Raw genomic sequence first — 16,506 nt, 5'->3', positions numbered from 1 at the left:
AGCATACACATTTTAACCCCTTTCACATTGACATTTATATTTTGTTATTTAGGTTATATGGACAGGGCCTTTCCATACGCACACACATTTTGACCCCTTGCCGTTGAACTTAGGGTCCGCGTTTTGGTTTCAAAATGTGCGGTTAGGTTTCGAAATTTTTTCATAACTTCTATGTCGCTTCAGATGTCTCCTTCATATTTGGAATGCATGTGTATACGGACACGACCTTTCCATACGCATACAAATGATTACCCCCTTTCAAATTGACCTTGACCTTTTGGTCTGCGTTTAGGTTTTGAAATCTGAATTAAGGTTTCGAAAAATGCTCATAACTTCTATCGTGCTTCAGATTTAACCTTCATATTTGGTATTCATGTGAATATGGAAAAGACCATTTCAGACACACACAAATCTTGACCCCTATGGCCATTACCTTGAAGTTAGGGTCGGCATTTCGGTTTCGAGAATTTGTTTTGTTATTTAGCTGTCTTACAGAACTATCAAAGCGTTTTAATGGGCATATGTCATCCTATGGCGACAGCTCTTGTTTGTGCTTTATGCACAAACTGCATGTCATTTTTTGTCAAACAGTAACCAAGAAAATTATCGAAGCCAATTTGCTTTGAATGTACGTTTAGGGGCACACATTTTTTCGTAATGCTAAACGATGATGGGACTTGGAAAGACTCTGTTGGGGGGGGGGGGTGTTATTATTATCGTCATATTTTCTAATTTTACTTGCTTGATGAAAACAACTCAAAATAGATTTTGTTTTCGTCGGTCGGTCACTTTCCGCCATTTTGATAGGTTTGGGAATTTCCGTGATATCTGATTGGTTGTTAGAATCTCAACTAACCAATGAAATAGTGTTATTCAAGTAAATTAAGCATTGGCTGCGAAATGACGTCACATCCAATTAAATAATTTGTGCTAGCTACGCATTCAATCGATTACTTTACCGACTTAAAAATTGAATCGATTAGTTTGTATTCCTAATTCCTGTGCGCCCGCGGACCCATCTACGGAAAACGAGTGGTGATAAATATTTTTTGTTTGCGCCAATGACGCATTGGGGCCTCCACGGCAAAACACTGATCTGTTTTTGTCGCATTTTTGAAAAGCAAAGCGATGGTGACTAGGTAAAAACTTTCCCACAACAAACTGCATAGTTTTGCGAACGTTCTATCAAGGGATTTCACGTGATTGCTATACCCACGACTCAAAAAGACCCCACCACTCAACAAGAATCAACCATATTTATGCGTACATCTCAAATACTTTGACAAAGTTGTTCCTGATGATAGTTGATATAATGTTACTTCCAACTACTGACCACTGGCAGTTGCAACTGATTACCTTTTTTTCATGGCATGTTGCCACCTGCAATCCAGGCGACATTTAAATTGCTTATATAAGCAGCATACACTATTTTCTGGAATAAATAAACACAATCAGATCATCGGAGGGTCAATAATAACACGAATTCATGATTTTTTTTCAACATAAATTAATAATGTAAAAAGCTTGCATGAATAATATTTAAAGTTTAAGAAGGCATTTTCTTTTTGTTTAAATGGATATCTTTGAAAATTATATTGTTTTATGATATTTTTGGCAACATGGGATTACAAACTTAACAATCTTGTTATTAATTTTCTTACCAAAAACTGGTACCATGAGTAGCTTGAAAAAATGATTATTTTTAACATAAGTAAATGATGGCAATTAAGTGCAGGGATAATATTTAGGGTAAAAACGCGTTGTTTGTGTGTTTTAATAGAATACTTTGAAAATTCTGTTTTTCATGATTTTGTTTTGATAACAAGGGACTACGACGTTTCAAAAACGTTATCTGTTTTATAATAAAAAACTGGTCATATGATAATACTTGATGACATGCACAAATTCATTAAAACTGTTATAATTATATTGTTTATTCTTGAAAATGTATCTCCTCTTTGAACTAAAAATACCACTTTTTATCAGAAAATTCATTCAAAATGATGTTAACATTGTTGTTTTCAACAAGCATATAGCCCATTTTATTATTCGACCACAAGTTCTTCTGAGCCACTTAATAGTTATGTTGATTTTTTTATGCCCCCGGATCGAATGATCGGCGGTTTATTGTTTTTGGCCTGTTTGTCTGTCATTCTATGTGTGTGTCTGTGTGTTGGTCACAAAACTTTAACCTTGGTTAAACTTTTGCAATAACTTTTGCAACATTGAACATAGCAACTTGATATTTGGCATGCATGTGTCTCTCATGAAGCTGCACATTTTGAGTGGTGAAAGATCAAGGTCAAAGTCATCCTTCAATGTCAAAGGTCGAATATATTGCTTGAAATCGGCGCAATAGGGAGCTTTGTGTTTCTGACAAACACATTTCTTGTTTACTAAATGAAAATATTTTCCACGCTTTGACAAATTTCAATAATTATTTTATGTTTTAACAACACTTTAAGGCTAATAAATTTAGATATCAAGTACTTCCAAACTTACATGACCATTCTAGGCGGGTAACCTAGTAACTTTGATATGTTCATATCTTCCAATCAATCTGTTATATGTGTCATCATCTTATCGGAAAACATTTGTTTGTTTTTAAATAATTCAATGACGTGATATTGTTAATGACTGATAAAACCAACATAATGATTAAAAAAGAATATTTTCTTAATTATCAGCATTTTATATTACATGCGAAATATTTGCCTTAATGTTTTGAAACTATATATAAAATTGCCTTTACACAAAAACATTTATGTAATAGAAGTTTTAAAATAAAAATAAGTTATACAAGTTTAATCAGATATGGGTAATAATTTCCAAAATAACTGAGTTGCCGGGCTAGCATGGGAATTTATTAAACTATTTGATAGAATGATAAACTGAAATATTTATATTTCAATATTTTATGCACTCAATTTGAATCTTAATGCATATTAATAAGCATTTATGGAAAGTGTTCTTTACTAAAATCAAATATTACTTGTTATTCCAGCGATTTTTTCCTACCTTCATAAAGTACCAGTAAAAGGCACTTTCCCAATTGAAAAAAAAAATGCAAAATTCTCAATTGCTGTCTGAAAAATTTCCAAAGGGAAGGGAAATTTCGTCCATTAATTTCGAAAAGTGCAAGTTTACAAATAAAATGAGCACTTACACTGAACATTTAAAGCCCAAATGAGTGTAAATTAATATTTCAGTTTATTTGTGCTATTGATAACAAGCCATTAAAAAATACACACAATTCCAAAATGAATGGTTTCACGACGCTAATTTTTACCAATTTCAGGTTTTTTCGCGATAATTCTTTCCAATTTGTATGGTACAGTTACTTTTTCCAATTTGGGAAGAAAAATCGCTGTTTTGATTTATGTATTGGTATACAAACTATACAACAATGTCGTGGTAGAGTATTTGAGGACAACATAAGAATATTTACGAAAACTTGTCTGCTGAAATTGTCCGTGTGGTTACGGCAATTACCGATCGTCAGTTTCCAAAAAACAACATGTTCCGGTTTCCGCCAAACACGATGATTGCGCCAAAGATTTTAGTGTTTATGACTATTACTCGTTGATACATTAATGAATTTGATTCTCATTTGATACATTGTTTATTTAAAGCGGGTATATATATGATTTTTATATGTGCTGAATGGTAAAATATTGATACAAATATGTTATAATAACACACAATATGCAAGAAAAATGATACATTTAAGACGAATTTCATAAAATACAGCAAATACAAATTAGCGCCCCGAGCCGACTGTGACGAAGATAATTCGTAATTATTTTCCTACAATAACCGATGCATTCGTCTTTTTAGTAAGTGTTCGTGTGTCGTATGAATCGATATCGCTGCAGGAATTTCAAATGAACCGTTAAACTTAATTTAGATTCACATCGTAGATGCATGATATACATGCTGGCAAATTCGGCTGTACAGCCTTTTTCGATTTCAGAATTAAATATCTGGCTTATTTAGCATTTTTCGACACATGTTCTTCTTAACTTTTATTTTAGTTTATATTGAAATATATGTATAATAAAGACTGATGAACATAAAATATGAACGCTATTCTGTCATTTTGTATATGTCGGTCGATAAATTTGTACAATCGGTAATTTCTGTAACCACTCGTTACATTGTAGCAGACACAAGATTGAATCAAAACTCGTATGTGTTCCACAAATATTCGACCACTGTCTTGTTGAATACTAAAACATGAATGATTTAAAATGATTTCATTGATTTCAGCCAGGAACACTATTACCGCAAAAACATTCCAAATGTGTTGGTTTACGATTTTTATTTTCTAAATAGCTCGCATGCTGCATGGCATTGAATGTTCTCAAAGATAAATAATTCGACTTTCTTTATTGGATGGTTTCGGACTCTTTGATCCCGTCAGATAAAGAGCTTTTATACGTAATTTAGACCCATGTTAAGCTAGATACATGCAATAAAGTGCAACGTTTTGTTTACTGCTGATTTGTGTAATCACGAGTTGCCTCACTTGTTGGTTCACGCTATCAATAGCTGGGAGTTGGATTATTGCAACTATGTACATAATACTCAATATATAATTGTTAATGTCTTTTTTGTAATAACTATTCAGGATGGTTATTCTAGTATCATACGAGGAACTGGTATCGATATGGACCTTATATCGACGATTGTGTTTACTTTAAGAAAGAGATTCTTTTAACGACATCACACGCATGCGCTCAGAGTATTATAGCATTTCATAATCTTTCTTCAATTATTAACAGTGTTTTTTTCATTCAGAATCAGGTCCGGTAATCGGCCTTATTCCCAATGAAAAAAAGTATATATATTTTTCCCAAATGGGAGGTAAACATTCCAAATGGAAGGTTTCCATTTTTTAGTGGATATTTAGTTTCCTTCTGTAGCTCTATGGCTTGAACATAAGTGAATATTATATTGACAACTCGGCAACACTTAGTTATCAATTTGAAAGTATTTTGGAGCAAAAAATCAAATACACCAATATCCCAATATGAAGATTTCACAACAAGAATTGGTCCAATTTCAGGGGTTCTCGCGCATATTTTTATGCCTCACCCCTTCGAAGGAAAGGGGGTATATTGTTTTGCACATATCGGTCGGTCGGTCCGTCTACCAATGGTTTCCGGATGATAATTCGAGAACGCTGACATGCCTAGGATCAGGAAAGTTCATACGTACTTTGATCATGACTGGCAAGTGACCCCTTTAAATTTTCCGATCACAAGGTCAAAGGTCACAGTGATTCGAAACAGTAAAATGGGGTCACAGTGACTCGAAACAGTAAATGCTTTCCCGATGATAACTCAAGAACGCTTAAGCCTGGGATCAGGAATGTTCATTGGGGCATTAGTCATGACCGACAGATGACGCCTATTGATTTTCAGGACTTTATGTCAAAGGTCAAGGTCACAGTGACTTGAAACTGTAAAATGATTTCCGGATGATGACTCACGAATGCTCAGAACTAGGATCAGGAAAGTTCATAGGGACAATTTTCCTGACCGGCAGATGACCCCTTTTGATTTTCAGGTCACTAGATCAAAGGTCAAGGTCACCGTTATTTGAAGCAGTAAAATGGTTTCCGGAGGACAAATCAAGAACGCTTAGGCCTGCTATTAGGAAATTTCATGGGGACATAAGCCATGAGCGGCAGATGACCCCTATTTACCTTCAGGTCACTAGATTAAAGTTCAAAGTCACAGTGACTCGAAACAGTTAAATGGTTTCCGGATGATAAATCAAGAACGCTTAAGCCTGGGATCAGGAAATTTTATAGGGACATTGGTCATGACTGACAGATGGCCCTTATAAATTTTCAGTACTCTAGGTCAAAGGTCAAGGTCACAGTGACTTCAAACAGTAAAATAGTTTCCGGATGATAACTCAAGAATGCTTAGAGTTGGGATCAGGAAAGTTCATGGGGAGATTGGTCATGACCGACAGATGACCCCTATTGATTTGTAGGATTTTATGTCGAAATTCAAGGTCACAGTGACCTGGAGCAGTCACATGAGCAATTCTTCTTTAAATTGCGAATCATACTGTAATGTATTCACACAATCGCTGCCACTTCAACTGACATCCCATTTGGGGGTCATGCGTGTTTTACAAACAGCACTTGTTCCCAACTGGGCTGGTACAGGTACTTTTCCCAATTGGGCGTAAAAAATCGCTGGCAATATTACTTATATACATATGGCTAAAGTAAGAATTTGTTGACGCTATATTAGGCACATTTATTGGCCAATCTTCATGAACCCTGGTGCCAATACAATCTCGGCTGAGATATAAACTAAGTAATGTTAGCTCAAAAACTAGGTCACTAGCAGATGGTCAAATAAAAGAATATATTTATACTCTAGAAGTCAATTTTAGGACCAATCTTCTTGATTCAGCTCACACTTTTTCAGAATAGTCAAGTTTTTTTGAGTCGCAGGTGAGCGCCCAGTGACCCATGACCCTCTTGTTTTAACTAAATTTCAACACTAGGTTCATCTCCCCTTAAAACTCTATAAGTTGAACTATAAAAATGTAATATTTGAATCAGTTTTATTCTTAATTTTAAAGCATGTGTTAATAAAGAACAACAGTTATTTCCGAATTCAAGTCAAAACGATGCGATTTTTCCCTATCCAAAGGGATCCGGCCCATTCCCCAAAATGGTGAAAAAACACTACGTTGATGTGATATGATTCAAAGCTTTAAGTTAATGTGTAATGATTCTAAGGTTTTTGTTGATGTGACACGCTTTTTAGCTTTATGTTGATGTGATATGATTCTAAGCTTTATGTTGATGTGATATGATTCTAAGCTTCATGTTGAAGAGATACGATTCTAAGCTTCATGCTGATGTGATACGATTCTAAGCTTAATTTTGACGTGATATGACTCTAAGCTGTATGTTGATGTGAAAATAATTCTAGGCTTTATGTTGTTGTGATATGATTCAATATATATGACACGTGAGGGTTTTGTAAATAAATCGTTTTTAATTGTAGACGAAAAATGGAGGGCAACCAACAGAACATAATTGTTCAGACTTAAAACCGATCAGATAAATCAGATGAAACTTTGGTCATGTGTTCATGACTTCAACTCTGTGGTCGACAACAAAGGAACTTGCTGCTGAATCTGAACGGTGCATGCATTCTCATGACGATGGCTGCCAATACCAAGATATTCGCGGATGAAGAGACTAATAACTGGTTTAAGGCTTGCATAGCCCTCTCTGTGACAAAGGAAGGACTGACTCAATTCATTGAGAATACAATTAAAAAGGTCCACGCAGCAATTGGTAGCAGTTGTGGGCAATGTTCTATTGAAAAATTGATGCAATCCCCCAAATGCCAAACATGTGATAAAGTGAAACTTGGTATAGAATCATTTCATCGATTCAATGGTCCTTCATGGAAGAACACTAAAGCCCAAGGTTGGAAATCAAACTGGTGGCAAATTGCCAAATGTTACCTTCCTCCGACAGGATATGCTGGCGTGTCATCTGTTCAGGAATCAGACTTTAACGCGGTGATCAACATCATGTGGAACTGCACAGATTTTCAGAATCATCTCTGCCCCTCATGGCTTTCACCTTTGCCGCCTGACCCGCAATGTCCATTAGAAAAGGTAATGTATACGTGTTTTAAAAGCGCAACTTATTGTCTTTTGTGGAAATAATTTACTTAAAGTGTAGTGTATTTTTTACTTGTTTATTAATTAGCAGTTTTTTTCCCGCCAACTAATTGGCGTTGTTCATAAGTCAGTCCGTCCATCTGTCAGAAACTTGTCAAGGCTATATCTCAGAAACTATATACAGCGATTTTCCCTTCTTTAGAAAGTACCCATAAAAGGTACTTTCTCAATTGAACAAAAACTACAAAATTCCCAGATACTGTCTGAAAATTTCCCATAAGAAAGGCAAATTCCATTACTTTTGTTCCCAAAGTGCATTATCTGCAAGTTTAAAAATTGAATGAGCATTTACACTGAACATTTCAAGCCAAAATGAATTTAAAACAATGTTTGAGTTGATTTTTGCTTTTGATACCAAGAAATTAAAAGGGCCTTTTCATGTTTTGGTTAATTTATAAAATTAAAATAAAATGTGTTTTAGATTCGCAAATGTTCGTTATAGTTATGGCATTTGTGAGGAAACAGAATTACTGAACATTAACCATGCTCCCAAATAGCCATTATAGGCATCATTTGACGATTTTAAAAGCTGAAAATTATAAAGCGTTGCAACGCGAAATATTGAATAATTTATAGAGTTCTGTCGATATCGTTATATTTTAGAAAACTACGAGAATTTCTAATATAAAGTATAACAAATATTCTTCAATGTATAAAATCGGATAGGCGGGTTGGTCTTAGTGGGTAGACTTTTACTCCATGACTCTGTGAGTCAGTTGTTCGAGCCTGCTGCGGGTTACTTGTTTTCTTATTTTTTAAATGTTATTCTTGATTTTTACTGGAGCTTTTTAGATCCAATGTTAACATTTATCAATATAAAGCATTTAATGACCAACTTCAATACATCCTCAAATCTGTGATAAGGCCCATTAATAAACACTATAATTTCCGATTTTGCGCTAATTTTTAACCAGGTTTAAAAAAAAATGGTTATAAGATTGGTGACTGCCGGCGGGCGGTAGAGTGGAACAATTCTATATGAGCAAGTCCGGGCCATACCTATGTCGTTCATTGTGAGATTTTAAAATCATTTGGCACATTTGCTCACCAAACTAGACCGGTGTGTCATGCGAAAGACACATGTCGATATATGCAACGTCAATGTCATACTTTCAGTTTAAAGGTAAAAAATGGCCATACATGATCTTAAACGGGCCATAACTATGTCATTCATGGTGAGATTGTAAAATTACTCCGTACATTAGTCCACAAACATTGAAAAGTGTGTCATGCGAAAGAATGACGTTGATATCTCCAAGGTCAAGGTCACACTTTGAGTTCAAATGTCAAACATGGCCATATATGATCTTCCGAGCGCCCCTTTCTAAACGGATTTCAATGAAACGTTCACAAAATGATTGTCACCAAGTTCCCTGGCGCATATTGTCGGGATTTTATGATTTGGTCGAAATCAAGGTCGCCGCGACTAAACATTGATTGAATTTGACATTAGGGGGGGGGGGGGGAGTAACTAGAAACAATCAGTTACAATGCACATTTTAGTCGTCTCCTTTATCAGACTTTTTTTTGGTTCAAATTGAAAACCTGGTTCTGTCCCTTGTTCCCAACTGCTTTTGCTTTTCCCAATTTAGGAAGAAAAATCGCTGATATAAGATATCAACATGGAACTCAAGAAGTGTATACATTTACAGTGTAAAGATATCAATGAGGAGCTGTCTAATGCATACGAACCATCACCATACTCTTTCTCAAAGAAGAGTTAAAGCCCTTTGTATGATGTAACTGTTCAGAGGTATATCTCAGAGATCATAACATATTTAAACATGAAACTTTATGGGTATATTGATATCATTAAGGAGAAAGGCCATACACAAGAACTATGACACTAGACATTCCTAAATAAGAGTTATTGTCATTTGTTGTTTTCCTATTACTTTTCAGGGCTATATCTAAGGTACGATACAAGATTTCAAAATGTATTAACTTAATAGGTGTATATATATGTATATTTCAATGAGGAGACTTACTTTCCACTGGAACCATAACCCTACAATTTCTTAAATACGATTTGGTGCAGATTGTTGTTTTTGTATAAGTGTTCAAATATGAATGAGGGACATTTAATTACATATCTAGAAGTGGCAGAGGCCGACGCGTATCCCCACGCCGAATGGATGTTATATTAAAAGGCAATTTTGGGTGGGCAAGGCCTATGTTGGTGGGGCCCTGGGGTGGGTAATTTATACATGGATTGTCGAGATAGACCGTGTTGTCATAAGAGATGTTCAGTATTTATTTGAAGTCAATTTGTGAACAAATGAAGAAGTTATGTTGAAACAAAAGTTTGGGTGAAAAAATAAATCCCCCCCCCAAAAAAAATGGGTACGAAAAAAAACTTAAGTAAGAAAAAAAGGGTACAAATTATTTGAAAACGCACAAAAAAAACGAACCAAAATTGGGTACGAATAAAAATGTGGGTCAAAGAAATGCGGGTAAGATAAAGAGTTTGGGTAGGAAAAATTGTGTTTACGAAAACAATTGGGTACAAAACAATTATGCAAAAAAAAATTTGGGTACGGAATAAAATTATGGTACGAAAAAAAATTTGGTACGAACAAAATGTGAATACGAAAAAAATGAGTACGAAAAAAATGGGAACAAAAAACAATTTGGGTACGCAAGAACATTTGGGTACGAAACAAAAATTAGGTACGATAACAATTTTGGGTACGAAAAAATTTGGGTACGAAAAAAAAATTTGGGAACGAAAAAACGAAACAATTTGTAACGAAAACAATTTAGGTACAAAAAATATTTGGGACGAAAAAAAATTGGGTGTGGAAACATTTGGGTAAAAAAATAGGGTACTAAAAAAATTGGGTACGATAAAATATTTGGTACGAACAAATTAAGTTAGAATAAAAAATTGGGTGCGAAAAAAAATATGGGTACGTAAAATTTTGGGTAACAAAAAAAATTGGGTACGAGAAATATAAAGTACGAAAAAAATTGGGTACGAAAAACTTTGGGTACGAAAAAAATGTGCGTACGAAAAAAAATGGGTACGAAAATTTTTGGTACGAAATTGTTTTTAGAGGTACGGGGAAGTAGTACCCGTGGACCTCTGAATAAATTTGAAAGAGGACGGGAACCAAGCTGCGTTTACCTTTATCAATGGGGTGGGTAATGTGGACATGGATGGAATAGATAGATCATGTTGTCATTAGAGATGTTCAGTATTAATTTGAAGTCAAATGGTGAATAATGACGAAGTTATGTTAAAACTAAATTTTGGGTTTGCGTGGTCTGCCACAATCTCCTCCTGCACTATGAGAACTAGAATCTTGAAACTTACAAACATGGTAGCTATGGGCATATGTGCGACGTTGCACTATTTGGAATTTTGATCTGACCCTTGGGTCAAAAGTTATTGTCATGTGCGTCGCATGTTGTAAGTGAAATGAGTTTTTTACCCATTAATTTACCCATCACGTTTGAGGCCGGGGTGAGATCACAATTCCGTCGCCGTCACCGTCACCGTCGCCGTCACTATCGCCGTCACCGTCACCGGCGCCGTCACCGTCGCACATATGCTCATAGCTACCATGTGTGTAAGTTTCATGGTTCTAGTGCTAATAGTGTAGGCGCCGTGGTGTAATGGATATGGTGTCCGCCTAGCGACTGGGAGGTCACGGGTTCGATCCCCACCGTGGGAGCGTTCTTTAGAGCTCCCCCAAAGAAACCCAAGTACTGGTTCTATGCCCAGGAAACGGACTCGAGAGCTTTTATATAAGCCTTAGGCTTTCGATGCAATCGAGCTAACATAAATAGGTTTTAACTAATAGGGTATGAAGAGATAGTGGCCGAACGGACGGACAGAAAGATGGAGATCAATACAATATCTCTAAGCTTTTAAAAGCGTGGGGATAAAAACAATTATCCCACACTGAATAATTTTTCAGGATTATACCATTTATCAAGGGGTTTGCACCCATCAATATACGCCCTCAATTTGGCGGGGAATGAACAATTATGCTTGTAAAATTAGTTTTACATGTATTTTTTTATTATAAAGTTGTTTTGAAAGCATTCTGTCCCACTTCAGGTCCGTCAAATTGGTAGAGATGTACGCCACAGTGCCACGTGCAAGACAACAGTTGCTGAACTTCAGTACTATTTCAAAACATTGACCAAGCTTCTGGCAGATTCGAAATGCCTGGCAAGAGATCCTATTGCAAATAAAGCCGTAATTATGCTAGCTGATGTATGTATATATAATTATACATTTTTTATGTCATTGTTGGTCAAATTTCTTACTTGAAAATTGCATTATGTCATATCATTACTAGAATCCGCTAATAGTTACGACAGTAAATATTTGAAAACCAGCCATTGTCTGAGAAGAGGCTTGATATGTACACATGAAGTTCAAAGTTCTAATTAAAACAAATCAAAATGCTCTGATATAGTTTCCTTGATATAATTTTAAGATATTATGACCAATCGATATTTAGCATATTTTGATAATTTAATGATTTGCATTCAAGAGAACCAGAAACATGCATAATTGCATAAGTCACACTTAAACATAATACTATGAATTAAAGATGCAATCTGTGTAACATATTTATGTCCATAACTGCGCATACAAAACTTAAAATTTGCATGTGAATGTTGTAATTTTTTTTGGTTTCAAATTGTTGAAATCCACACAATGACACTGAATACTATTTCCGTAAATGATGCCTAACGAAAACGATTTTTCAAATGAATGATAGTTTGATTGTTATGTTAAATCAAAATGCGTTTACTCATTTAATGCTTAAACAAGATAGACGAAATATTATTTGATAACAAAACATATTTTGGTTGTATATTTAAGATTTTTATATCACTTCTCATTCATTTTTTGTGTTCGTTCCCAGTTCCCAGTGTCATATTACTTTAAAACCTATTCCTATACAAAAATTTCACTAGTAATAATACCGCCGCACAAGGAATAGCATTGCAAACAAAGTTTGTTGGTGTATACTGGAATCACGCTTTGTCGATCATTGGTCCTTTCATTTATCAGTTGGTCTGTCACGATGTACATGTAAATATGTATACTATATGTCGCAAACTAGTCTGTTTTCTGCGTATCAACATGAAATAGTATACATATGGATTATACTTTTTAGAAGCGCAAGACGTTATTTTTAATCAGGAAACAATGTTCTTCGCAAAGTTATGTACCTAAGTATTTGTTGACATTGTGAATATTTACATAATTGTAATTGTTAACATTTGGTCGGACACTTCTCTCTCATTTTTCTGCGTATCAACATTAAACTTTACAGATATTTTGTCAATACTTTGCAGAAGTTTAAAGCCTCACAAACACTCAAAATGAAGGAATATTTCGTAAAATATTAAAATTTTAAGTAAAATAATATTAACCCTTAGCAATAAGAGTTCCCTACAGCAATGACCAACATTTCAACACTATGTGTGGTCTTGTAACATAGAATTTAGGGAATTTCCCGCGACGATATGTGAACATTTAAGAGCGAATGCAAGATTGGCTTCGGGCAGCTCATGAGAACTACGTCATGCTTCCGAAGCCAATCTCGCGTCAGGGCCCTTGATTTGCACTATTTACCGCCGAATATCGGCGGCTTCTCCCATGAACAAGTATACTTTTTAACCCCTATTTTGTGTATAAAAAATCCCCTAGAAAAAAATACGAAAAAACAAAACAAGCAAACGCAAAACCCGTAACGCGGAACAAATATTGTTAGTATTTTCTAGCCTCATCGATACGGCTGTGGACGGGATATATTACTTTTTGCGCACCTGCATGATTTATTCATCTAAACCGTTTACGGATAATAAAATGTAACAACTTTCTAAGTCATATCGAAAAACAGCTTACAAAAAACGATTTCTTCCTGCAAAAAAAAAGATTTTCAAACCGCATTATATAGTATTAATATTAACCAAACAGACATCACACACAGGCATCGGCGACCGGGTCATCAAATGCCAAGTCGATGGAAATTGAAGATGACCATGAGTCTGTGCAAAATCATGAAACAGACTGTCACCATCATGCATCGGCGACCGCGATTGTGATTGTCGAAAATAGTTTTCGTTTGTTTTATTACTGTAAACGTATAGAACTTCGTCGGTATGAAATTTCGTGGTGTAATAAAAATCAACAAATTCGTTGACACGTAATTTCGTGGATTTCAATTTTTTTGGGAATTCTGATCGTCATAATAATTAAACTTTTATTAAAACAACCAGAGTAATAACGAAGCATAATCTGCTCATCTGTGTTGACAGCAAGACTTGGGGTTAATGTGCACTGAAGCATGAAAGTGTTGCCGAGTGCCAATGATTGTCGAAAAGATCGATAAAGCGGCGCACATGTGGGTCCCTGCTCGCTAATTGCCATCAATGTTGTTTTGGCAATATGTGCAATTCTCAGCGCAATCGGTCTCTTAGTAGTAACAATTAAGTATTAAGGTCCCCATAATACACATGTGAAAACCGTTATATCTCTTTAAACTTTAATTGGCACTAATTAACATATGTGATAAATCTTCAAACTGTTAATTTGATGAAGTCACGTGAAAAAGTATTATTACCCAGACACTTATCAAGAAAAGAACATATTGTATTAACTAGCATATCTCAATCAAACAATGTCTATGTCAAAATGGTTGAAAACGGGACCAGTTCAGACACGTTCCCCTACTATAGCAGGATTGCCCGACCTTGCAAAGGCTCAGTCTATGACTGTAGCATTATTGACACAGGTCGCTAACGATTCAGTGGAAGAAAACATTTTCAATTCGGAAATATTTTAATTAATCAAGAAATTGTGTAATGTAATACTGAAATGAAGTAATTATTACAAAAAAAAACAACAAATATCTCGGATAACCGAAAACAAAAGAAAATGTCGGAAATGACATTCGGAAATGACCGATTTCGGCTAAAAGAATGTATAAATAATCGTTGGTACTTGAATTCGTGGTTCAGTGCACCAACGAAATCCACGAAAATTCGTACTACACGAAATTTAATGGTTTTACAGTAATTAAGTATTTTGTTTTACCAGTATGTTATTTTATTCACACTACTCGATACAGTAATTTTCTTATCCATCAGTTCATTTTTTAAAAACAACATATTCACTGACTACTTAAGAGATGAGAGAAGAAAATGTGGCTTTTCAATAATTACTTTAGCACTGATAATGGTAACTTGCCATAAATAAAGGACCATGTGTGTGTGTAAAGTAGGCGAGAAATACTACTGGAACGACAGAAGTTTCACCTCTTTACTATACTGACATTCATTTTATAATACATCATCACGGTAAAGTCTAATATGAGTGTCAAATATACTAAAAGTAAAAAAGCAATGAATATAGTGCAAACATGTACACAAAATGAAGTAATGAGAGACTAAGTAAAACAACTCCCCATGAAAAGGTAATTGGTGCGAAAATTCCCCTCATGAGGGATGGGGATGGCTTCCGATGGCGGCAAGAGAGGGACCCTGCGCGTTTGCTCATAAATGTTCGCATATCGTTACGGGATATTGAGTTGTGAATGAGTTCGAAACTAGATCAATTAGGATAAAACAACATTAAGTCACTATATCAGAATACTATCTAGAGATCCAATTTACAGTCAAATCTTTATTAAACTTTGTCAGATTATACATGTTGTAATATTTCTTATCGAATTTAGTAGTGGGTCACTTCACTTCAAGTGTTAGTAACCTGGTCCAATAACAAAAAGCTTGTTATCACTCTAGAAGCCACATCAGTTTCCAAACCATAATGAAACTTGTGCATATCATTTTTTCCCAAATTATACATGACCGAGGTAATGCAGAAGAAAAATCAGGTCACTAGATAAAATACAAGACAAAATGTAAACACTGTGTATGTCTTATTTATTAACGTTTGTCCCTATGATATATCAGCTGTGTTAGAAACTGTGTCACGTGGGGTCAACAACTATGTTACAAGATCTAAATTAAAGAAAAGGCTTGTGAACACTTTAGAGGAACCATTTACTGCCAAATCTTCAGTATTATTTGTTTCAATGATATCTTGGCGCAGTTTGAAACTGAGACACCTTAAATAACAAACTAGGTCACAAAGTAAACAAAAAGATAACGCTTGTAAACACTAGAGACCCCCACTTATTGTCAAACTGACATGTAATTATTTAGAACATTTTACCCTAAGATTTTCCATTTGAGTTCGAAGATGTGTGAAGTTGGGTCAAAATCAAGGTCAACTTAAGTTAAAAGCCAAAAGCTGTCTGGAGTCACAATGATATTTCAACCCTATTAAAAACTGGGTCCCATTGGGTTAAAACTTGGTCACCAAATCAAATTAAAGAAAACATTTGTTTAAAATCTGGATGCGGCATATACTGCCCAGTCTTCTAGAAACTAAGTGCCTCAATGACATTCCACTTGATTCAATACTGGATCATGGTGGGTAAAATACGGTTAGTTGGTAAAATTTAAGGAAAACCTTGGTAACACTCTGGAGGCTATATAAATTCTTCACGAAACATTGTGAGAACGTTTAACTGATATATCTGCTTAGATCAAAACTTGTTCATGTGACGGCAAAAACTTGGTCACTAAGTCAAAGTGAAGAAAAAGCTACGAAACCTCTTGCGGCCAAAGGCCACATTTATTTACCAATCTTCTTGAAACATAGTCTTAACATTTGTCTCAATGATCGTTTGTACGTGTGATTTAAAAGTGTTCCTGTTGGGTCAAAAAAACTATGATTAA

The 16,506-nt window shown here is 35.1% G+C and overlaps 1 long non-coding RNA gene across 1 annotated transcript in view; it reads left to right on the top strand.

Annotated features, from left to right (window-relative positions):
- Positions 1-12,075, top strand: part of LOC127837113 (uncharacterized) — a 29,844-nt gene extending 17,769 nt beyond the window's left edge. Inside the window, exons 2-3 of the long non-coding RNA XR_008029109.1 lie at positions 7,041-7,665; positions 11,798-12,075. This is a non-coding gene — a long non-coding RNA (uncharacterized LOC127837113). The remainder of the gene's footprint in view (positions 1-7,040; positions 7,666-11,797) is intronic.
- Positions 12,076-16,506: the final 4,431 nt, after the last annotated feature.

The sequence above is a fragment of the Dreissena polymorpha genome, chromosome 7 (assembly GCF_020536995.1).
Source record: "Dreissena polymorpha isolate Duluth1 chromosome 7, UMN_Dpol_1.0, whole genome shotgun sequence".
Taxonomy (NCBI): domain Eukaryota; kingdom Metazoa; phylum Mollusca; class Bivalvia; order Myida; family Dreissenidae; genus Dreissena; species Dreissena polymorpha.
This window is presented reverse-complemented; position numbering and strand designations above follow the sequence as displayed.